Below are 24618 nucleotides of genomic sequence, written 5' to 3'. Positions count from 1 at the left end.
GGCCATATTGTATACATCCTTTGCTTTGCTTCCCCCACAGTCTTTGGCATAATATTGAGCCCTCAGTTAAAAGCATAATGCTCATTACATTAAATTGAGTGTGGATTATTATTATTATTATTTTTTGTCTTTTTAGGGCCACACCCGAGGCATATGGGGATTCCCAAGCTAGGAGTCGAATCCAAGCTATAACCGATGGCCTACGCCAGAGCCACAGCAATGCTGGATCTGAGCCACGTCTGCGACCTACACCACAGCTCATGGCAACGCTGGATCCTTAACCCACCAAGTGGGCCCAGGGATTGAACCCGAATCCTCATGGATGCTAGTCGGGTTCATTAACCACTGAACCACAATGGGAACTCCAGGATTATCTTTTATGTTTAAGGTACCCTAAGACTTCAATGTAGTTTTATTTCTGAAAGGTTTCAAATTTAATTTTAGGGATGTTTAAAATAAAATGTGATTCAATAGTGCTGATATTAATACTTCTACTAAACACATTATTCTTATGTGCATAAGTACCTGAGTCAAATATTGTCTTTTAAAAATTAATTTTTTTTTTTTTTTTTTTTTTTTTTGCTTTTTAGGGCTGCACCCGCGGCACATGGAGGTTCCCAGGCTAGGGGTTGAATCAGAGCTAGAGCTGCTGGCCTACACCACAGCCACAGCAACGCTAGATCTGAGCCCTGTCTGCGACCTACACCACAGGTCACAGCAATGCCGGATCCTTAGCCCACTGAGTGAGGTCAGGGATCGAACACGCAACCTCATGGTTCCTAGTCAGATTCCTTAATTGCTGCGCCGTGACGGGAGCTCCTAAAAATTAATTTTTTAAAAATTGAAAAATCTAGGCAGTGCTTGCCAACATTTGAAATTGTAGAAATAGTCATGGAATTCAGAATTTAAAGACTCTAGTCTAATTCTTTTCTTTCTGACAACCAGAGATTCACAGAAGCCTGAATTCTTAAATCCGAAGCTGAAGCTGATTCAAAAATTTTGGCAAATAGGCAAAATAGAAAAAAGGAATGCTTGTAAAGATTGGCCGCTCTACTCTATATAGGGTATGTTATGCCTCAAATCAAGGAAGAAAGGTATTGCTCTGCTCTCTTTTAAAAAATCTACACACACGTGAACAGTCACAATCAGCAGCGCTATATCTGTGCACCTGAGGGACAGATGCATTGTTTCCATTCCTAGCATGACATCAATTTAACAGCGGGGAAAAGGCTGTGAATGCTTTTTCTCTGAGTTAAAATGAGGCTGTCCAGTCTTTTCTCCATAAGATCAACTGAAAAAGAGATACTATATCTGACAGCATCACCATCAAAAACACTTCAACGAGGGTCTTCATGGATACGGTGCTTCGCCGTGCAAGCAGACGAGCGCTTTCTAGCGGCTTTCAACTTCAGACGGGGTGATGCCGACTTCCGGCTCAGGCCAAGTTCGGGCCGCACACAGGCGGCCGTTACCTTACCCGGTAGGGAGGCTTCCTGGAGGGAGCGGGGCCAGACCGGGCTAGTTACTAATTGCTTTCACTGTGTTCAGACCGTGCACTTGCCCGCAGGGACGAGGACGGCGGGATGTGTGTTCACACGTGCGTGAGAGCGGGTGGGTGGTTCCGACGGGGCGCGCGCGAGTGTGCGGAGTGAGTGAGTGCTCGTGAGCGTGCCGCGGCTCGAGGAGCTGCTGGCTTGGCGGTGTCGCGCGGGGAAGCAGGCAGGTGGCCAGCCGGGGAGCCGCTCGCGCCGCGGCGGAGCGCAGGGCGAGGGGGGCGGAGGCCGCGCCGCCGGTCGGGAGCCAACGGGCGTCAGCCGCCGAGGCGCGGGTCCCCGGGGGTGCGAGGGCGCGAGGGCGCGAGGCCGGCTGGGGAGGCGCCTGCCAGCCGCGCCGGGTCACGTGGCGCGGTCACGTGGCGCGGAGCCGGGCCCAACGGCGGCGGCGGCGGCGGCGGCGGCCGAGGGAGGCGGAGACTCGGCGGAGACGCTGGGGTAGGCGGCGGCGGCGGCTGTGGCGGAGGCGGCGGCGGAGGCGCGGGGCTGCTGGAGGCGGAGAGGCGCGGAGGAGCGCGGGGCCGCCGCCACCGGCCCCGAGAGGTGAGGTGGGCGCGGGGTCGTTGTCATCGCCGCCCCGGCGCGGGCGCTGCCGCCCTCCCGGGGGAGCAGGCGGCGGGCCAGACCGCCGGCCGGAGCGCCCTCCGGAGCCGGGCCGGGCGCCTGTCCCCTCGGGGCGGGCGCTCGGGCCCCCGGTCCCGGCCAGGCCCCTCTTCTGGCGCGGGCGGCGGCGGGTCGGGCGGCCCCGGGCTGGGCGGGGGGCGGCGGGCGGGCCCCCTCGGGTGGGCTCGCCCCAGGGCGCGGTGGGGAGACGGTGGCCGACACCCGGGCTCCGGGCGGCGCTTGCTGCCGTTTAGCGGCTTTAGCCTTTTGTTTCAGTGTCTGAGAAAATGGGGCGAAAGAGGAGCTTGGTGTGCGCGCGCGTGTATGTGTGTGTGTGTGTGTAAATCAGGAGGCGTTTGGCTTGGAGCCATTTTTTTTCTTAATTGTGGAGACAGAGAATCCCTTAAAACGGTTTCCCCGGGGAGACCGTGCTCCTCCTCTTCCTCCCCGGCGTCTGGATGGAGTGGATTTCCCTCCCGGCCTCTGCCCACCTTCTCGTCCTCCACGCTGTCCCCCTCCCTCCTTCCCCTTCCTGCCGCCCCACCTCCGTGAACCCCCGAGCGAGCGGGGTGTCTGCAAAGCGGCCCGGTCACCTGTCGTGGCAGCTGCATGGAAATGCTGGCGCTTCTGCTGTCTGGTCTGTGCTGTTTCCTCTGGCAAATCACAGGGATTCCGCCCAGAATACCAACCCTTCCTCTTTTCCCTGCGCTTCAAAACAAAGTGCATGATGCTGCTTCTGAAGTTTGACCCGCCTGGGCAATTAGTGGAGAGAGGTGTCTACTTTTTCTGGTCCCACCACCTCAAGGTTGGAAAGGTGAGGGCCATCTAGCTGAAAGGAGATGAAGGTGACACAGTCCTGTCGGGGATGAGTGTGGCTTACCTGCTAAATCGCTACGGAGATCAGAAAGTCTAGTAACACTTTCCTCCTAGTGGGCAGTCAGCTCCCTGTGCAGGGAGCTCTTCCCCCTGTACCCGGGGCTTTCCTCTTTGTATTTTGCCGTAGTTCAGCACCTTAAGGGGTACCCAGTAGGCAGTTTCTTTAAAAAGCACAGTAATTTATTTCTAAGGTTTTGAAGAATGTAGAATTTCATTTGGGGGTCCCTTTCTTTGTGCCTGTCTCCTTGTGTCTCAGACTTGGATTTCTTGGAGTTTAGTTCTTGCAGGCAGGGCGCTGTGCTCCTGAGGGTGCTTATCCCAGGCCGCTCAGCGCTGATTGCCGGGCTTTGGGGTGGTGATGGATGTGAAGCGACAGGACACCTTACCCACAGCCACACTGGAAGCCAGAGGCAACCGCCTGGGCTCCTGGCGCCTGTGGGGGGTGGGGTGGGGGGTGTTTGGAATCTGATCTTAACCTTGCACAGCCATAGCCACACTCAGGCAGGGAAGATCTCTGGCTTCCCTCCTTATTTCTTGAGAGTTCACTGTTGTGGAAGTGAGTGTATGAATACCTTGTGGATACCTAAATCTAGTGTTTAGTTCCTTAATTTAAAGCGTAGTGCTTCATCGTGTGGCAGAGTTAGAGGATGTGAATTTCCTTTGCGAATGTTAAGTGCTCTATTTTAGTCAGGGCTGTGAAAGTAGCAGTGTTTTCACGTGATGGGGGAGGTGGTGTTGACCTCTAGAGTTGGGAGTTTGCAGTACTGAGTTAGAGGGATCTTTCAGGGAAAAAAATTTTTTTTTTTTTAACACAGGGGAGCTTTCTACCATGGAAGAGTAGAAAGCCAGGATTACTTCCTGTGCCTGAGAAATAGTGATATATTTACTATTGTATGTTTTAAAACTGACTTCTTCATTTAAAAAAGATGTGTCATTGAACTTTCTAGTTTTCGTATGGCATTGTAAGAGTGGCAGTTTGCTTATTCACACTCCCCCCTCCAAAAAAACAAACCAAAAACCCCCACAAAACTCTGAATGGAAAACAGTTTTAACTCATAAGGGGATATGTAGTTCATGAAACCTGTTTTATATTGAGCCATCCAACGTTGATGCTGAGATCCTCAGTAGTGAAAGAACAGGAAAGAGACAGCCGCCTTCCTTCGGGCTGCGTTTCTGCTGTCTTTTGGGGTCCTCTTGCCAGAATGTGAAGCCCAGTTGTCTTTTGGTCTTATTACCAATTCACGGGGTATCCAAACTTTAGGAATATTTGTTGAGTACCTACCCTGTGCGGGGCAAACCCAGGACATGGTTCTTCATCTGTTTCACTTCATTTACAATATTAGTGCAGTCTCTTCCCTGTTCTCTTCTGTGGATAGAGAAAGACTGAAGATAGATTGAGTGACCCCACTGTGCATGTGATTTATCAAATGCATTAAAACTTCTGTTAGGAAATGTCTTGGTTTAGTTATTGCATTGGTTCCTATTTAGGACCTTGTGAAAGCCCCTCAGTATTACCAAAAGCCTTCCCCACATTGTACATTTGCTGAGACTGCGAGAAGTGTGTAATTGAAATGTCAAATTTCTTTGGGATGCTAGTTTAGTCCACTAGATTTTAATAAGTTTTTTTATGTTAAAATATACATAACATAAACTTTACCGTGTTAACCATTGTATTTTTTTTTTTTTTTGTCTTTTCTACAGCTGCTCCCAGCGGCACATGGAGGTTCCCAGGCTAGGGGTCTAATCAGAGCTGTAGCCACCAGCCTGCGCCAGAGCTGCAGCAACGCAGGATCCGAGCCGCATCTGCAACCTACACCACAGCTCACGGCAACGCCGGATCCTTAACCCACTGACCAAGCCCAGGGATAGAACCCGCAACCTCATGGTTCCTAGTTGGATTCATTAACCACTGAGCCACGACGGGAACTCCTGTTTTTTTTTTTTGACCATTGTATTTTTTTATTTTTTTATACTTTTTAAAAAATTTATTTTATTTTTTTTGTCTTTCTGCCTTTTCTAGGGCTGCTCTCACGGCATATGGAGGTTCCCAGGCTAGGGGTCAAATTGGAGCTGTAGCCGTCGGCCTATGCCAGAGCCACAGCAAGGCGGGTTCCGAGCCACTTCTGCGACCTACACCACAGCTCATGGCAATGCCGGATCCTTAACCCACTGAGCAAGGCCAGGGATCGAACTCGCAACCTCACGGTTCCTAGTCGGATTCGTTAACCACTGCGCCACGACGGGAACTCCTAAAAAATTTATTTTTTTATAATGATTTTTATTTTTTCCATTATAGCTGGTTTACAGTGTTCTGTCAGTTTTCTGCTGTACAGCAAGGTGACCCAGTTATACATACATGGATACGTGCCATGTCAACCATTTTAAAGTGGACAGTTCAATGGCATGAAGTATGTTCACATTGTGGTGCTATCATCACCACCATTCATCTCCAGAACTTTTTCATCTCCCTGAACCGAAACTTTGTATCCATTAAACGCTAACTTCCCCTCCCCTTCTCCCCCACTTCCAGCTCCTGACAATCACCCTTCTACTCTCTGAGGTTGACTGCTTAGGTCTCATACCAGTGCAGTCATACAGTATTTGTCCTTTTGTGTCTTCCTTACTTCACTAAGCATGTTTTTAAGGTTCATCCATATTCTAGCATGTATCAGAATTTGTTTCCTTTTTAAGGCTGAATATGTACATGTTATATTTTGTTTATAAATGTTCTAAGTTAAACACACTAAGTGTCAGCAGCCAAGGTAACCTCATGATGGTCCAGCACACTCACTGGAAATTTAGATTCCTTTGTTTAATTAAAATGGAAAATCGAATGAGTTATTTAATGCACAGTACCTAAATAAAACGTGTTATAGCCTTGCTGGATCCTGTAATTTCCCTTCCACATGGTTAGTGAGATATAGTACATCCTTCTGAAATTTGCAGCTGGTGCAGATGATGTTTTTGTTTCCCAGCTAATGTTATAATGTTTTGCTGTATGGAAGAGCAATAAAGGGCTCACCCTGAGGTATAGATTATATAGGAATGTTTATTTCTCCTTACCACTTTGCAACATCATGAGTTAGTTGTTTTGTTGTCTCCCTAGCATCCGTCAGTGGTGGTGGAGGAGGGACCTTCCTTTTTTTTTTTTTTTTTTTTTTTTTGAGTATCTTTATGAACTTCTCTATTTTAGCATATATTATGTGTTTTAGTCCATTTCAGTTATTGTCCTTTTGTTGCTCAAATTGCCCTATCTTTGGGCATATAGGCTTATTCAGATTCACTCTGAGTCCTTAGGACACACTAACCTCTTGTAGTTTCCTTGCTTTCTGGTATAATGAGATGGTCAGGGCTCATCCTGTAACCATCCTATTCCAGGTTTGGAATCAGAACAGACCATTTTTATTTTATTTATTTTATTTTTTTGTCTTTTTTTTTTAAGGGCCATTCCCACGGCATATGGATTTTCCAAGGCTAGGGGTCTAATCGGAGCTTTAGCTGCCAGCCTGTGCCACAGCCACAGCAGCGCAGGATCTGAGCTGTGTCTGTAACCTACACCACAACTCATAGCAACACCAGGTTCTTAACCCACTGATTGAGGCCAGGGATTGAACCTGCAACCTCATGGTTACTAGTCAGGTTCGTTCATCACTGAACCAAGATGGGAACTCCAGAACAGTCCCTTTTTTTTTTTTTTGTCTTTTTTTATCTTTGTTGTTGTTGTTGTTGTTGTTGTTGCTATTTCTTGGGCCGCTCCCGCGGCATATGGAGGTTCCCAGGCTAGGGGTCGAATCGGAGCTGTAGCCACTGGCCTACACCAGAGCCACAGCAACGCGGGATCCGAGCCGCGTCTGCAACCTACACCACAGCTCACGGCAACGCCGGATCACTAACCCACTGAGCAAGGGCAGGGACCGAACCCGCAACCTCATGGTTCCTAGTCAGATTCGTTAACCACTGCGCCACGACGGGAACTCCCAGAACAGTCCCTTTTTAAAAGAAAAAAAAAAAAACCCTAAATGACCAACAAATATATTAAAATACTCAGTTTTACTAGTATTAAAGAAATGAAATTAAAAGTAGAAGATACCATTTGTTATGAATAGAATGGTTCTTCCTCAAAAAATTTTTTTTTTTTTTTTTTTTTTTTTTTTTTTGCTTTTTTTAGGGCCATACCTGTGACATATGGAAGTTCCCACACTGGGGGTCGAATCACAGCCACAGCCACAACCACCCTGGATCCTTGACCCACTGAGTGAGGCCAGGGATAGAACCTGCATCCACATGGGTACTAGTCAGGTTCATTTTGCTGTGCCACAATGGTCACTCCTTCCTCAAATTCTTAGGTTGAAGACCTAACCCCCAGTGTGATGATATTTGAAGATGGGGCCTTTGGGAGGTAATTAGGGTTAGGACGGAGCCCTCAAGGTGGATTAATACCTTAATAGGAAGAGACAGACACTGCAGGGCTCACCAACCCCCTCCACAGCACTTCATTCTCCACCCCCCCACCATGTACGAAGAAGAGGTCATATGAGCACAGCCAGATGGCAGCCACTTACAGGCAGAGAGAAATTTACATTGTTGGCATCTTTATCTGGAAGTTTTCAGCCTCCAGAATTGTGAGAAATAAATTTCTGTTGTTTAAGCCACCCTAAACCATGGTATTTTTTAATGGTAGCCTGAGCCAAGTAAGACACCATTTTTCACTTATTGCATTGGCAGTATAATTTGGACTCAGTTTAGGCCTTCCTAGATGTGAAACAGTTTGGTAAAGCTTGATATAAAGTATATTATTAGGGTTACTTCTGGTATCCCTTCTCTTGGTAGTCTTAATATTTGGGCATTGCCCAGTTGGGAATGGGAATAAGGATGATTGATAGTGATTTCCAGTTCTGTGAAGATAAAGGTAAATGTATGATCTTGGTCTCAGCAGAGATATAAACTGACGCATTTGTTCTAAATATGTTCTAAACTATTATGTATCAAAATGTATCAAATGCGTTATAAATCAAGATTTGAAAGCCTTTAAACTAGCAAGTTCATGTCTAGGAATTTATCCTAAACAATAATAGGAAAAGTTCGTTAAGATATATGTATATAGTAAAGAACTATTTACTGTGTACAGTCACATAGTAAATAATTTTAAGGAATTGATTAAGTAGATTATGATACCTTCATTGCATGTAGCCACTGAAAATGATGACATAGATCTATAGCAGCTACTCTGGAAAGATGCCCATTACATATTACTGAGTGAAAAAGGTGGATTACAGAACTTTAGGTGTAGCACTTGAACATAAAATAGGTTGAAAATGCTGAACATCAGGGCTTTGGAGGCCAAGAATCGGAGCTTTGGGGATCTAGGCTTCAGGGACCGCCTAATGATAGTCTCCTTCAGGTGCCATGGTCTCAAAGATGGCACCAACTGATTCCATTCTCCTGTTATAAGATTTAGCTTTCCTTGGGTTCCCTCTGTGGTGCAGTGGGTTAAGAATCCAACTGCAGCAGCTTGGGGTGCCGGGGAGGTGCAGGTTTGATTGCAGTGGCTTAAAGGATCCGGTATCTCCATAGCTGTGGTGTAGGCTGGTAGCTTCAGCTCAGATTCAGCCCCTGGCCTGGGAACTTCCATATGCTGTGGATGTGGCCATTAAAAAAAAAAAAGATTTAGTTTTCCTGGAGAGAGAATATAGTTGGCCTTGTTAAGTAATTTGCCCTTTGGCTGTGTGTGTGTGTGTGTGAGTGTGTGATTGCTCTCAGTTGACAGTCCCACAGAGGTGTACAGAATGGAAGAGTCACAAGGCGAGATGGTATGCTTTTAACCAAAGAAAGGGAAGAATTCCAGGACAACAAGGAGTTATATGCCCACTACACACTCAGTTAAAATTAGAGAAAATCATTGCTCAGAAACATTGAATTAATTACTGTATGTCCATAAATTACTGCTAAGTCTGATAAACTTGGGCTTTCTTTTCCCTTTAACTTCTGTTTTTGGCATGTTTGGGCCTATACCAGTGGGTCAGTTCTATTTGATTTCTTGCTTTCATAGAAAAGGATGGGTCAGGATTAAAATTTGGGGTTATATGTGGATTTAAAAAATTATGCTATTTTCCCTTTAAATGTGGTTAATGTAGAATCAAATATAACTTTTCTGATGTCAGTAAGTAGGAATAAAAGTCTTTGTACTTGTGTGGTGTCAGGGATACCCACCTTGAGAGAAAGAGTATTTTAAGAATAGAATTGAAAAGTAGTGGTTATGGAAAGCCTCCAGTAGTAATGCTGTAGTAGGTTGTAGAGTGAAAAAACCTATTCTGTAGGTGTGCGAGGTGCCTGTGCGGATAACACGGACTTACTGGAACACCTTTCTCACTGTTATTATGTTTAATGAAAAGCACAAAGTCAGAATGAATGTGAAAGAGCTTTGATAAAGATAACACACACTACAGTGTAAGCTATTAATTTATCACTTTTTAAAAGTTAAAGACTTAATTTAGACTTTAATGGATATGAAAGAATTTGGAAATGTATAATAAAGGTATTATTATTTCATTATTATTTCTGCTTATTCCTTTTTTGGGTAGTCTTAATACTTGGACATTTTCTCTCAGTTTGGAATTAGCATAGTAGAGCTGCTGGCTTAAAGTTTTTGTTGTATCAGATCCATTTATGTCTGATTAAACCTAAGAACTTGGCTTTTTTATGGAGGGGTGTGGCTTGTGTGCTCATGGTATGGAGAAGTTCCTGGGCCAGGGATCAGACCTGCACCACAGCAGTGACCTGAGCCTTAGCACTCACAGTGCTGGATCCTTAACCCGCTGTGCCACAAGGGAATTGTAAGAATTTGTCCTTTTTCATGAATAATAATAATAACTATTATTATTATTTGGTCTTTTTTTTAGGGCCTCACCCACGGCACATGGACCATGGTTTCCAGGCTAGGAGTCGAATCGGAGCTGTGGCCACTGGCCTACGCCACAGCCACAGCATCGTGGGATCTGAGCTGTGTCTGTGACCTATACCACAGCTCACGGCAACGCTGGATCCTTAACCTACTGAGGGAGGCCAGGGACCGAACCCGCGTCCTCATGGATGCTAGTCGGATTCGTTAACCACTGAGCCACAACAGGAACTCCATTTTTCATGAATAATTTTTATGATAGTCTCAACCTTTTAAGTCTCAGATGTCGATCCAGCTAGTTACTGGTTTGGACACTAGGTTCTAAAGCCCCTGTGGTATCTGCTTTCTAAAACTGTTGCTCAGTGTTTTCAAATTCTACTTAGAAATACACAGATGTCATTGGGTTCATAACTTCATCCTGAGTATTTTATTGTCCTGTTTCTTGTAAACAGCAAATGGAAGATTAAACTTCTGAGACAGTTAGACCTGGTGTGTGTGTGTGTGTGTGTGTGTGTGTGTGTGTGTGTGTGTGTGTGTGTATTTATGTGTATAATTTTCAGTCTCTGGCAAGGGAAATTAAGAACATACGTTGAGCACCAGGTTGTTGTCACCCTACGTACCTCTCCTTCCTCTTTGGCTTTTTGAGAGCGTAGGATACTGGCCTGGGGACACACATGGCATGGTTAATGACTGCGCTGATCGAATGATGGTGTCCGAGGTCCTCCATGAGGAGGTTGGTACCGGGACAGTTTTAATATTCCAGAAAAGTTGATCAGGCGTGATGTAACCTGTATGTTAAGAATGTACAGGACCATCTTCACCCAGAAATCAGTTTCTTAAAAGCCTCGGACAACCTTCTTAGCCACAAAACCAGATGGACAAATTCAGCCCCCGTGGTTAGAGTATCAAAATAGGCGTCCTAAGAAGTTAGGCTGATGCTGTGTATGAAAACCCTGTATGCCCCAAGCTGACATTTCAGGTGGTCATAGTTAACTGTGTAGAAGTGTTAAATTATCAAAAAGTTTATGTGTTAACATCTGTCGTGTTAGTGAAGAATGCCTTCAAAAACTTCTATCTGGATTTAACTTATCTGAGAGAAAGAAGTCTAAAGAGATTAGATCGTGGGGACAGCCAGGTGGGTGAATGTGGTTCAACTCGGGTCACATTTTCCAATGCCGGCAAATAGGTTGACCCCTTCTCGCTGTCTTTTTCAGTGAAGTGAGAAACTCAGTCTGTGTTTCCTGTGTAGGAAGTTAAGCTGTTAGAATTTTCTGATATCTGAATGATGAAATAAATTCTGAAGTATTTGAAATGCTTGGAATAAAACATAGCAGCTTTCTGTAAAAGAAAGCTCATAGTTTATCTTATTCCAATGGTAGTAACTTTTCATACTGGGGCAGAAGTGAGAATGTAAGTGGCACACGTTATTTTGACTCCTTACCCAGCTTTGATTCTAAGGGACTTGGGAATAAATTAAGTGGTGTGGGTTTGGGGTGCTGCCCAGAGTCTATCCATTATGGCTTACTGGAGCATCCGTTCCCAGCCTTTTGGGGTTTACGGTGTCCTTCTTGTGTTTGATTTTGCATCTCCCTCCTCCTCACATTCTTATGGCTCTGACGGCCGGGTCTCTGTCATCCATGGAGAGCAAAGTACTGATACATGAGATTCTCAAATTATCACCGTAGTTCCACTTTATCTAGTTAGGTCAGTGTTTAATTCTAACTAACCACTACCAAACCTTTTCTGGATCATTAACAAACTGCATGATTACATTGCTCTATGGAATAGATTTATCTAAGTTTTTTTTTTTTTTGTCTTTTTGCTATTTCTTTGGCCGCTCCCGCGGCATATGGAGGTTCCCAGGCTAGGGGTCTAATCAGAGCTGTGGCCACCAGCCTACGCCAGAGCCACAGCAACGCAGGATCCGAGCCACGTCTGCAATCTACACCACAGCTCACGGCAACGCCAGATCGTTAACCCACTGAGCAAGTGCAGGGATCGAACCCGCAACCTCATGGTTCCTAGTCCGATTCGTTAACCACTGCTCCATGACGGGAACTCCTAAGTTTTTTGTTTTGTTTTGTTTTGTTTTTTTGTCTTTTTGCCTTTTCTAGGGCTGCTCCTGCGGCATATGGAGGTTCCCAGGCTTGGGGTCGCATCGGAGCCGTAGCCACTGGCCTACGCCATAGCCACAGCAGTGTGGGATCTGAGCCTCGTCTGCAGCCTACACCACAGCTCACAGCAACGCCGGATCCTTAACCCACTGAGCAAGTCAGGGATTGAACCCGCAACCTCATGGTTCCTAGTCGGATTCGTTAACCACTGAGCCACGACTGGAACTCCAGATTTATCTAAGTTTTTGATCAACCAATTAATGTTGTTTTGAAAACTCTTGTGATGCAGTGTAGTGAATAGGGTTTGTATCTTAACGTGTATTTATGTGCAAGAAATGTGATAGAGAGACATTAAGTTTCTCTTAAGAGGGAGCATAGGTCCCTCTTAAGCTAAAACTGCTTTTCTTTACAGAGGTATATGTAGAAGCAATAATATTTTATAAGGTGCTTTGAAATCTTCCGTGAACTTAATGTAATAAATTTATTGTGAATAAGTAGAGAAGTCTCACGATTGACCCATGGTTCAGAAATGGCCTATCCTTTTTGATTCTGAAAGCCTTGGGATATCACATTGTTTTCCCTTTCTTTGCTTTCTGTGATTTGCAAACAATGGGGGTCTCCTTTGCAGATTAATGGCCATAGAAATGGAAACCCTTGGGCTTCCTTCACCTGTGTTTGGTTTTCCTCTTTCACAGGACACAGAGACGTGCCGGTGCTTGGCTTTAGGGAATTGAGCTGTTTTTCTGGTGTCTGCAAGAGAGATGAGACTTGGTGGAAGAGGGAGTGAGCACTGTGCCTGAAAGACAGCAGTTATCACTGGAGATGTGTTTGTTTGTTTATTTATTTATGGCTGCCGGCAGCATATGGAGCTCCCCGGCCAGGGATCAAACCTGAGCCTGAGCTGCAGTCACGACCTAAGCCACAGCTGTGGCAACGCTGGATCTTTAGCCGGCTGTAGCAGGCCAGGGCTGGAACCTGCATCCCAGGGCTCCTAAGATGCTGCAGATCCTATTGTGCCCCAGTGGGAACTCTTAGAGGTCAATTTAAACCTGCTACTTCACCCTCTTGATTTCAGTCAGTTATCATCAAACTTTTTACTAGATGATTACTGACTAACCCATTTGGTTTGAGTTGAACCTCCTTTGGTGCTAATGAGTGGTGAAGTGGACCCCAGGTGAGGTGTCTGAAGAAGGTGGCATGTGGGGAGTCTGGACTCATTTACAAATTAGGTCCTGAATGAGTTAAGATTGGGTTTAATTCCTCTCTTCATTCTGTGTCTGCCTGGCCTTACGTTCTGGCTTAAGTGCTTAGTGTTATTTCAGAAGTGGACTGTCTGTGGCATAGGAGGCTCTGGGGAAGCAGGACAACAGAAAATCTACCTGAGGTCATTGGAAGAGGATAACCAACCAGGATGCAAGGTTTTAGCTCCTGAATTTTTAGTCTAGCGGATTTCACACTATTTTGTGAGAAAATAGTTTGTTTTCTGAGCTCTCTATTGTTTTAAGATTGGAACTTCAGTGTTCTTTTTGCTTCTTAATTTTAATGTGATAGTCTGACTAATTTTAATTCTTAATATGATTCTAACTCTGACATAAACTACACGCATATGGGGACATCTTGAAAGAAGTATATTCTCTCTTCAGATTTTCTGGTCCCCTTCTAAATTTCAAAGCACAAAAATAACAACAACCAAAAAATTACTGAGATAGGTTGGTTCTAATATAAACTACTAAGGTAGTTGTAACTGTATTTTATTTTTAAAAGATGCTTTTTCTTTGAATATGTGACCCTCTAGAAATCCAGGTAAAAGGGGCTCAAGGTGGGAGGTAATTGCTTTTCTGCTTCCTTTTTTTCCTCATTGGCTGGTGCTGAGATTTGAATTTTTTTTTTTTCCTTTTTAGGGCCTCAACTTCGGCATATGGAGGTTCCCAGGCTAGGGTTCAGAGCTGCAGCTGCCAGCCTGCACCACAGCCACAGCAACACCAGATCCGAACCTCATCTGTAACCTATGCCATTGCTTGTGGCAACTTGGGATCCTTAACCCACTGAGTGAGGCCAGGGATTGAGCCCACATCCTCATGAATACTAGTCGGGTTCTTAACCCACTGACCTGTAACGGGAACTCCTTAAATCTGTTTCCAGCTAGGAAGTCTTCGCACACTTTGATCTTTTCTCAGGACTCCCACTCTGTGTGGTTTGACCTGTTTTTCACTGTTATGGACACCAAGTAGGTAAGGTTGACATTGGGCTCACAAAGAAGAAGAGTCCTGGATTCTGGAAGGAGACACTGGTTAGGAGTGGTCCAACAATTTAAACAGAAGTTAGCTGCTTTGGGGAGGGCTGTACTGAAGCCGTGCTTCCTCTAGCAGCAGAGCCCCCAGGGATGGGGGGACAGAGGCAGTGGGTGGAAGGGGAACAGTGGCTCAATGAGACTGAGTTCGAGTTTGGACGTATAGACTTGCAATGTGTGAAAGCATTTGTAGCAGATGGCGCACCTAGGCACGTGGCCTTTTTAAAGTAAAAAAAAAAAAAGTTTACTGTGCTATGTATATCAACCCCTGTTCTTATGTGTGTTATAAACATTTTCTTTTGTTTTTTTGTCTTTTCTAGGGCTGCTCTCTCGGCATATGGAGGTTTCCAGGTTAGGGGTCGAATCGGAACTGTAGCCACCAGCCTACACCACAGCCACAGCAACACGGGATCCGAGCTGCGTCTGTGACCTACGCCACAGCTCACGGCCATGCCGGATCCTTAACCCACTGAGCAAGGCCAGGAATCGAACTCACAACCTCATGGTTCCTAGTCAGATTCGTTAACCATTGAGCCACGAAGGAAACTCTTGAATATCTTCCTAGTTTCTTTTCAGCTCCAACTCTGTTCATGGCATATTTTGACGAAGTTCAAGTTTTCTATGTAGTCAGGTCCATCAACTTTTTCCCCCATAGTTCTTACTTTGATGATTTGCTTGGGAAGTCTTTTCCCATAGAGTGCTTTTTTTCTTTCTTTTTCTTCTTCTTCTTCTTTTTTATTTTTTTTAAGCAGACAGGTGACTTTTTAAAATAAGCTTTTAATCTTGGAATAATTTTGGATTTACAGAAAAAGTACTGAAATACTTTCTGTAGAGAGTTCCCGTGACCCTTTACCCACTTCCTCTAATACTAACATCCTACATAATTGCAGAACATTCGTCAGAACTAAGAAATTTACATTGGTGCATTTAAAAAAAAAATCTAATTTATGTATTTATTTTTGCTTTTGTTGTTTGTGCTTTTTTTTTTGTCTTTTCTAGGGCCGCATCCGCAGTATATGGAGGTTCCCAGGCTAGGGGTCTAATCAGAGCTGTAGCCGCTGGCCTACACCACAGCCACAGCAACATGGGAGCCAAGCCAAGCCTGCAACTTACACCACAGCTCATGGCAACGCTGGATCCTTAACCCACTGAGGGAGGCTAGGGATCGAACCCTAAACCTCACAATTCTAGTCGGATTTATTAACCACTGAGCTGCAACGGGAACTCCAACACTGGTGCATTGTTACTAACTAAACTCTAGACTTCTTTCTGATTTCACCAGTGTTTTCATGATGTTTCCCAGGGCACGCGGTTGCATTGGGTGGGCTGGGTTTTGAGGAGGCAAACACGTGGCCGTGTGCTCTGTGGTATAGCTGTGCTCTCGACACTGCACTTGAGTGGAACCAGGCAGCTTTATGGTTTCCAGAATTCCTTCACACACATAATTTAGATGGAAAATATGCGTTCTCATCAGTCTTACTAGACACACGTGCCCTAGGAAGCGTGCATCTCAGCAATGACACTGTTCTGCCCGTGTGTGGCCACACCTCAGGGCACCTGGGCATAGAAGGGCCTCTCCCGTTGTCCAGGCTGCCAGTTGCTCTGTTGTAATTCCCCAAGATGTCTGCTCTCATGCTGCAACCTCATTCTTGTTTTGCGTGGACTGGAGTGCAGAATCACCTGCTGTTGGTTTTTAAGTCTTGGAGAGAAAGGCGCCCTCACTGTGAGGAAGTGTTTTAGGTTCCTTGACTTCAGAGTGAGCCCAGGGTGTCACTGCTCTCACCCTCCAGCGTCATGGTGCTAGGCTCGGCCAGTCTTCTAACTTTCTTGCCCGAGTGAAGTGTGTTGTATCTAATGAGAAGAAACATGGTTGGCCTAGAGGAATGCAGGTGTTATTCTTTCTGTGTATCGCTTGCCCCTCCACCCGCCTGAGTGGAGGCAGATGAATGGAGTGAGAGGTGGGGAGGGCGGGCAGGAGATGAGGTAGAACACAGCCATGTTGGCTGGCTCCATGCCCACGCTGACTGATGGAAATAGCACTGGCGCTGAGGCCTCAGATGCCTCTGCACTTACTATCTATAGGCGTTGCCACTCACATGCGTTCCTGTGAGCTGGGCAGAGCTTTCTTGTGGGTCACCACTGGCTTCTACCTGTGCATTCAAATCAGTCTCCCCTCTCCTAACTGGAAACACTTACTTTCTTAACCTTTTCTGACTCGTAAAACACCACCCCCCTGCCTTTCCATTTAGAAGGCAGTGAGCATATGATTGCTGTGCATGCCTGAGAAGGAGGGAGCCCTGAAAAAGCAGAGGAGACGGCGAGAGTTCGTTTGGTTTTCTTCAGACCCTTAAGCCTCTCCTGTAGAGTTGTCGGTTACACCTCAACTTCTAGGGAGAGTTGGTAGATCGTATTTATTGGAAAGCCTCCAACCAAGTCACAAGTAAATCAATAGAAATACAGTTGTTAACGCAGATATTCTTTAGTAGATGATACCTGCTTCAGTTTGGCCAGACAGAAGTCAGCCTTTTTTGGGGGGTGGCTTGTGACTTTTTCCATTGCAAGGTGGTTTTTTTTTTTTTTTTGTCTTTTTTGTCTTTTCTAGGGCCGCACCTGCGGCATATGGAGTTTCCCAGGCTAGGGGTCGCATCGGAGCTGTAGCCACCAGCCTACGCCAGAGCCACAGCAGTGCAGGATCTGAGCTGTGTCTGCGACCTACACCACAGCTCACACACACCAATGCCGGATCCTTAACCCACTGAGCGAGGCCAGGGATCTAACTCGAAACCTCATGGTTCCTAGTCAGATTCGTTAACCACTGAGCCATGACGGGAACTCCTCCATTGCGAGTTTTAATTATAGTCATTGCTTTTACAAAGCCTTTTTTCCATATCTACTATTTTATTTGGTCTTTTTTTTTTTTTTAATTTTATAAGAAAGCTGAGCTTGAGGGGTTTGCCTGTAGTCATGTAGGAAGTCTTGGGACTTGAGTCCATACCAGCTGACCAGAAGTTCCTCGTTTGCTCTGGGCCCCCTCCCAGCTGGTGTTGCCATGGACGCACATGGCTGAGGCTAGTGGAGGCTTCCTCTTAAGAGCAACCAGAGTGTGTATCCTAGATTGATAGCTGGCCGGGCCTGTTGAGTGCATATCTGACATCCTTTCTTCCCTTCTTAATGGAATTGGGGTTTTGCTGAGATACTCTCCTCTGCATGTAATGTGGGGAAGGTGGTCCGTCCCCAGCACGGGCTCTGTGCTGGGGATGGACCACCTGATTCGTTTCAGCCAATCATGCTGGTCCCATTCACCATCTGTGATTATTCGGGTAAGCAAGAAACTGAGTTCTGGTCTGCCAGGAGATTCTGCAAAACTCAGTTTTAAAATAACAACACTGGGAAAGAGTCCTTTTCCTCTGAGTACTGTCCTGTCTGGTTGTGGTGCTTGGAACTGTTACAGCCATATTGCTGCAGTCTTAACATGAAGTGATGTAAAGGAGAGGACAGAACCACGAAAAGAGCAGAAAGAGCTTAGATCTTAGTACCTGCCTGCCTTTGGACTTATGTGAAATTTCCATATTGTTTAAGGCAACCTCAGCTGAGATTATATGTTACTTGTACCCAAAGACATGCAAACGCAGTTCCTCATTCATTCCTTTGTTCATTCATTCATAACATGAAAATACAGGATCTAAAGGTGGGGTTTCATCTGGTCAGAAGGTCAGAGATGGCTTCTCTGAGGAAGTGCAGAGGCCTTGGTCAGAGAGATCCCTTTTCATGCTGGGCCTTGTATCCGAAGTTTATGGATTTTGGTCTTTGCTGCAAGAGCCGAGCTATTGAAGGGTTTCATTACTGGAGAGTGGCAGAACAGTGAGCTATATAGTTCATTTAAAGCTGCCTCTGCTAAAGAAAACCTTAGCTTAACATTCCGAAGAGTCGTGTTTGATTGGCTGAGCAGGCAAGGAACAGTCAGTGGTTAAGGCCCTGGTGACAAGCGGGTACATCCACAAAGTGCCAGGAGCATCTCTCCGTGGGATCTGATGGAGTAGACACTCTCCTTTTCCTTTCCTTCTTCCTTTCGTGTGTGTGTGTGTGTGTGTGTGTGTGTGTGTATGCACACAGTCCACCATTGTGAATGGTGAACATTCTGTCATTCTCTTAGTGTTTGATCATTCAGGTTAAAAAATTGCAGCTAAGAAATCTGCGTTGGCTAAGAACTGGATAGATGGTTTCATTGTAAATAATATTTTAAGGATGTATTAATGTGTCTGAAATTGAACTTTTAGCCTCTCCAGAGGTTTTTCTCCAGGTTTGATGTAATAAGATCTGCTCTGATTCTCATACATATGGATATATTAGAAAACTGGATTACTTCCCAGTGTAATCAGGCCGGGAACCAGCCTGAACTGCAGAGTGGAACTGCAAGGAAAGCCGCAGTATTCCTGTAATCATATTAGGATGCGATGTGGTCCCTCCCTATGTTTATTAATTAGTGGAGTTGTAATGAGACTTCCCCCCCAATGCTTTAAGGATGCTGATCAGTGGGCATCTGGGCGGGATTTGCGTTGTGTTTGGGAGCCTTCTGTGTACAGGTGGGAGGGATCCGTGTTTCAGGTGGCAGCAGGTGAGCCTCCCGCCAAGTTGGCATAATGGGAACAGGACTCTTCTGGGTTACCATCTGTTTGTGGCTGATAGGAAACCAGCAGTGACTTCTGAGGAGTTTATGTTGAAATACTTAGGAATTAGGAATGTTAAGAGCGTGCTGATCTGGTATTAGGAGCTGGGGGAAATAGTCTGTGTGGAGTGAGTTTTCATCACTTCCAATTTTGGGAGATGGTTGCCTGGGCTCAGCAGTCCCCACTGCCACCTCCCAAACCACAGCTCTCTTCTGTCCGCCCAGATGACCACGCAGGTCACCCCAGTTCTGTACTGAGTGGTCCATGGCCACATTACTGACATGACTGTCACAGATACGTAACACTGTGCATGGTGTTTGTCACAGGGTTGGGCCTTCAGTCTGTCTCTGACTCTTAATGTGTTGTGTTTTCTGTAGTTTTAAGTTGTAAAATACACATAACAAAAGTTACCCTTGTAACTATGTATAAAGTGTACAGTTCAGTGGCGTTAAGTACATTTATGCTGTTGTGTGACTATCATGATGGGTTAACCAAGTACTTTGACATACTTATAAAATAGCGAAAGCTTCTTCTCTGTTTATCAAATATATATTATAAAAAAAAATCAGGAGTTCCCATCATGGCGCAGTGGTTAACAAATCCGACTAGGAACCGTGAGGTTGCGGATTCGGTCCCTGGGCTTGCTCAGTGGGTTAAGGATCTGGCGTTGCCGTGAGCTGTGGTGTAGGTTGCAGACATGGCTCGGATCCAGCATTGCTGTGGCTCTGGCGTAGGCTGGTGGCTGCAGCTCCGATTCGACCCCTAGCCTAGGAACCTCCATATGCCGGGAGCGGCCCAAGATATAGCAAAAAGACACAAAAAAAAAAAAAAAAAAAAAAAAAAATCACACTAATTGATGTCTCTCTCTCTCTCTCTTTTTTTTTTTTTTCTTTTTGGGGCTGCACCTGCAGCATATGGACGTTCCCAGCCTAGGTGTTGAATTGGCTGCAGTTGCCAGCCTACACCACAGCCACAGCAGTGCGGGATCCGAGCCTCATCTGTGACCTACACTGCAGCTCATGGCAATGCTGGATCCTTAACCCTGAGCAAGGCCAGGGATTGAACTTGCATCCTCAAGGATACTAGTCAGGTTCGTTTCTGCTGAGCCACAATGGGAACTCCCATCTCTTTGGCTTTTAAGTTAGGATTTCCCGGTGCTGTGCTGCATTTCGTTGGTGAGATGTTCTTGCACCTGGGAAGCTCTGCCCTCCTGGCATGATGCTTTTTGGTGGGGTCCTGAAAACTGCTCCGCCTCTTTTGTGTTACGCTTTACAGCAAGGGTGTAGAGTAGAGAATAGCTCCCCCCCTTTTCACCTCCCTTTACCTGGGGGTGGGGTAAATGGAGGATTGACCTCTGGTGGCCTGCGGCGGGTGCGGGAGGGGAAGTCACCCCGTTCAACCCTGCTGTCGAAGCCTAAGCAGGCTCCGAGGTGCTGCCTGCCTCTTTCTGACTCGTAGACCCTGCTGGGTTCCATGTGCCACCTGCAGGCTTTTGCCTTGCCTCTTTCAAAACAGTCAACAGAAAGGACCTTCAAGCCCTCTATAAGTTAGGGGACTCTTGGTTACAGTAAAAGAGACCTAACTGAACTCATTTACACACCGAAGGCAGCTGCTTGGAAAGATTCTGGGCCGCCTCCTGGAATCTCTGCTGGGAGGGAGATAGCTGGGCCTCAGGCCTGGCCCCTGGACTGTGGATGGGCCTGGGAAGCTCTTTCCTTCACTCTCTCCCCACCGCTTAGCTTCCCCTGTGCTTCCGTTCTCTGTTCCAGACCAGCGTCCTCTGCTCCCTGGTCCACGTGGCAGAACACAGCTGCCAACACTCATGTTTTTCATGTTACAGTCCAGGTGTCTAGACTGTTTTCTCTGTTCCAGAATTTCCTGCGAAGAACTGATGAGTGGTGGTAGAAGATGGTGATTCCATGGTAACGGGGCTGGGGGAGGATGGCGCAGTTCAGGTTGAGTGGACATCCCTGCTCCTGGGACCCCCCTGATTGTCAGCAATTATCTGCAGATCCAGGCTGTGAAAGCTTTGCATTAGAATTTAAAACAAAACAGGGAGACTCCAACCTAAACCAAAACAAGATGCTACCGCTCCCACCACCACCACCACAATCCAGGATGTTGAGAAGATGAACCTTCTAAACACATTCTGGAATTATTTTTTTTTTTTTTTGTCTTTTGTTGTTGTTGTTGTTGCTATTTCTTGGGCCGCTCCCGCGGCATATGGAGGTTCCCAGGCTAGGGGTTGAATCGGAGCTGTAGCCACCGGCCTACGCCAGAGCCACAGCAACGCGGGATCCGAGCCGCGTCTGCAACCTACACCACAGCTCACGGCAACGCCGGATCCTTAACCCACTGAGCAAGGGCAGGGACCGAACCCGCAACCTCATGGTTCCTAGTCGGTTTCGTTAACCACTGCGCCACGACGGGAACGCCTAATTTTTTTTTTTTAGTGAAGTAAATGATAGCCTAATTTTTATGTTAACATTGTTTGAACTCAGAGACATTGTGACCAGTGTTGAATTAAGCAGGATGTGGGAGATATATTCCTGAATACCTGAGTATAAATAAAATATTTTAAATTATATATATTTTTTTCTTTTTTGGCCTCCCCATAGTATATGGAGTTCCAGGGCCGGGGGTCAGATCTGAGCTGCAGTTGAGACCTAAGCTGCGGCTGCGGCAGTGCTGGATCCTTAACCCACTGTGCTGGGCCAGGGATCAAACCTGTGTCCCAGTGCTCCCAAGATGCCACCGATCCCATTGAGTTACAGTGGGAATGCCTTAAATTATATTTTATTTTAATTATTTTATTTTATTTTTTTGGTCTTTTTAGGGCCACACCAGAGGCATATGGAGGTTCCCAGGCTAGGGGTCGAATTTGAGTTGTAGCCACTGGCCTACACCACAGCCATAGCAACGTGAGATCTGAGCTGCGTCTGCAACCTACACCAAAGCTCATGGCAACGCCGGATGCTTAACCCACTGAAGGAGGCCAGGGATTGAACCCACGTCCTCATGGATACTTAGTTGAGTTTGTTAACTACTGAGCCATGAAGGGAACTCTCCTTAAATTATATTTTATATATTTTAAACTATATTATAAATACTCAGGGAGAGCTTGCTTTCAGAAGGAATCCTTTTGTAAATCTTTTCCTAAAATCCAATAATTTCAACTTTGTGAATTTGAATCTTCTGTATCGCTCACCTAAATCAATGTGTACCAGTGGATTGTCATTCCTTGCTGTCATTATCTCACTGGGGTCACTGGTTCTTTGGCATATTGCACGCTCCACTGATTTTTGAGCTTATGAACAATGGTGGTTCCCCTCGTAGTTGTTTGGTTACACACATAGATCCCTCGTGTGAATTGGAGAACCCTCTAAGAGTTGGAATTAAATTGGGATTGAATACTTTGTCTGAATTGGGAAGCCATGCAAGGAGATTTGAAAGTATCACTTAGTGGTTGCCAGAAAAAAGGCAGAACAGTCCAGTAATTCTGGGAATTAGTGCCATTTGAGAATTTGGGGAATTTGTCATCTTTTCAAATGTGGAGGATTCGTCATATTTACACATCGCTTGTAAAGGTGGTTTATTACCCATTTGACTTTTTAGTGTATTTAAAATGAAAACTCAAGTAGTTTTCCCTCCTCAGAAAATGGATTGTGTGGAAATAGGAGTGTTACTGGCCTTGAGGGGAAAGACATGGCCAGCTCCCGAATATGCACTGCGCACTGGAAGATGCCCCCTGGAAGGTGTCTGTCTAATGTGCCCCTCCCTCTACTTCAGAAGGGTCGGAAACATTAATACTGCTCTGCAGGATCTGAACGCTGCTGACCTGAAATAGTGCTGAAAGGGCCCTGCTGTTGCATGAGGATTGGGGTGCTGCATGTGGGTAATGGAAAACCCTTGATTCCAGGGGACCTTTCTCTTCTACGGCCTGTGGGGGGCGCCCCAGCAATGCCGTGTCTTAAGTAGAATGCTTTGAATCATACCTCTCTCTCTCAAAAATGCAGAGCCAGGGAGCTCAGGCCTGGGGAGACTTGGGGTCTCCCCTCATCTCCAAAATATACAAGCAGCTCATACAGGTCAACAACCAAAAAACGGACATCCCAATCAAAAAATAGGCTGAAGACCTGAGAGGACATTTCTCCAAAGAAGACATACGAACGGCCAGTAGGCACATGAAATGATGCTCAACATCACTAATTACTATGCACATAAAAACTGCAGTGAGGTACCACCTCACACTGGTCAGAATGGCCATCATTAATAAGTCTATAACTAACAGACGCTGGAGAGGGTGTGGAAAAAAGGGAACTTTGCTACACTGTTGGTGAGAATGTAAATCGGCACAGCCGCTGCAGAAAGCAGTATGGTGGTTCCTCAGAAAACGAAATTCAGAACTGCTGTATTGATCCAGCAGTCCCACTTCTGGGCATCTGTCTGGACAGAAGTATAATTAAAAATATACATGCACCCCTATGTTCATTGCAGCACTATTAACAATAGCCAAGACATGGAAGCAACCTAAATGTCCATCAACAGATGAATGGATTAAGAAGATGTGGTACATAGACACAATGGAATTGTACCCAGCCATAAAAAGCACAAAATAATGCCATTCACAGCAACATGGATGCTACTAGAGATCATCACACTAAGTGAAGTCAGTCAGAAAGAGAAAGACAAATACCATATGATATCACATATATGTAGAATCTAAAATACGGCACAAGTGAACCTGTCTACAGAACAGAAACAGACTCACAGACAGGGAGAACAGATTTATGGTTGCCTAGGGGGAGGGAGTGGGATGGGTGGGGAGTTCAGGGTTTGTACATGCAGATTCTTGCATTTAGAATGCATGGATGATAAAGCCTGCTGTCCAGCACGGGGAACTTTATTCAGTTTCTTAGGAAAAACCATGATTGAAGGTAATACAAGAAAAGGAATGTATATATGTATGACTGTGTCAATTTGCGGTACAGCAGAAATTGGCAGAACATTGTAAATCAACTATTCTTGAATAAAAAAACTAGAAAATATATTAAAAGTGATAATTTAGAAACAGAAAAGCATATAGGAGGAGACTCATTGCATGTGGTGCCCTATGGTAGCCCAGAAAAAATCAAACTAGTACTGTCAATTTGACAAGGCACCATGTTTTTTTTTTTTTTTTTTTTTAGGGCTGCACCCGAGGTATGTGGACGTTCCCTGGCTCAGGGTTGAATTGGAGCTGCAGCTGCCTGCCCACACCACAGCCACACATTGCTAGATTCAAGCCGTGTCTGTGGCCTACACCACAGCTCACAGCAAAGCTGGATCCTTAACCCACTGAGTGAGGCCAGGGATCGAACCTGAATTCTCAGGGATACTAGGTGGATTCATTACTGCTGAGCCACAACGAGAACTCCATAGCACCACTATTTAATTTATAAAGCATGTTACATTCTTCAGAGCGTTTTTATAAACATCGTCACCTTTGATTTTTATCGTGTTGTCAGTAGAAGTGATAAGGAGTGGAGCAAATAGCCTCTCCGTTTACAGCTGGAAACAGTCTGGGAGAAGCTGTGCCCCGACCGCTTCCCTGCCAATAAGTAGCACAGTCGATCCA

At 45.7% G+C, this 24618-nt stretch overlaps 1 protein-coding gene across 2 annotated transcripts in view; it reads left to right on the top strand.

Moving 5' to 3' along the window:
- The first annotated feature begins 1969 nt into the window (after positions 1 to 1969).
- Positions 1970 to 24618, top strand: part of TULP4 (TUB like protein 4) — a 236896-nt gene continuing 214247 nt past the window's right edge. For both annotated transcript variants that reach the window (XM_085022442.1, XM_085022441.1), the window contains exon 1: positions 1970 to 2096. The gene's annotated coding sequence lies outside the window, so the exon portion shown is untranslated. The remainder of the gene's footprint in view (positions 2097 to 24618) is intronic.

Source organism: Sus scrofa, chromosome 1 (assembly GCF_054392235.1).
Source record: "Sus scrofa isolate SSC_HxYL_T2T_F1_AM1 chromosome 1, Sscrofa_HxYL_maternal_Yorkshire_Landrace_v2.0, whole genome shotgun sequence".
Taxonomy (NCBI): domain Eukaryota; kingdom Metazoa; phylum Chordata; class Mammalia; order Artiodactyla; family Suidae; genus Sus; species Sus scrofa.
This window is presented reverse-complemented; position numbering and strand designations above follow the sequence as displayed.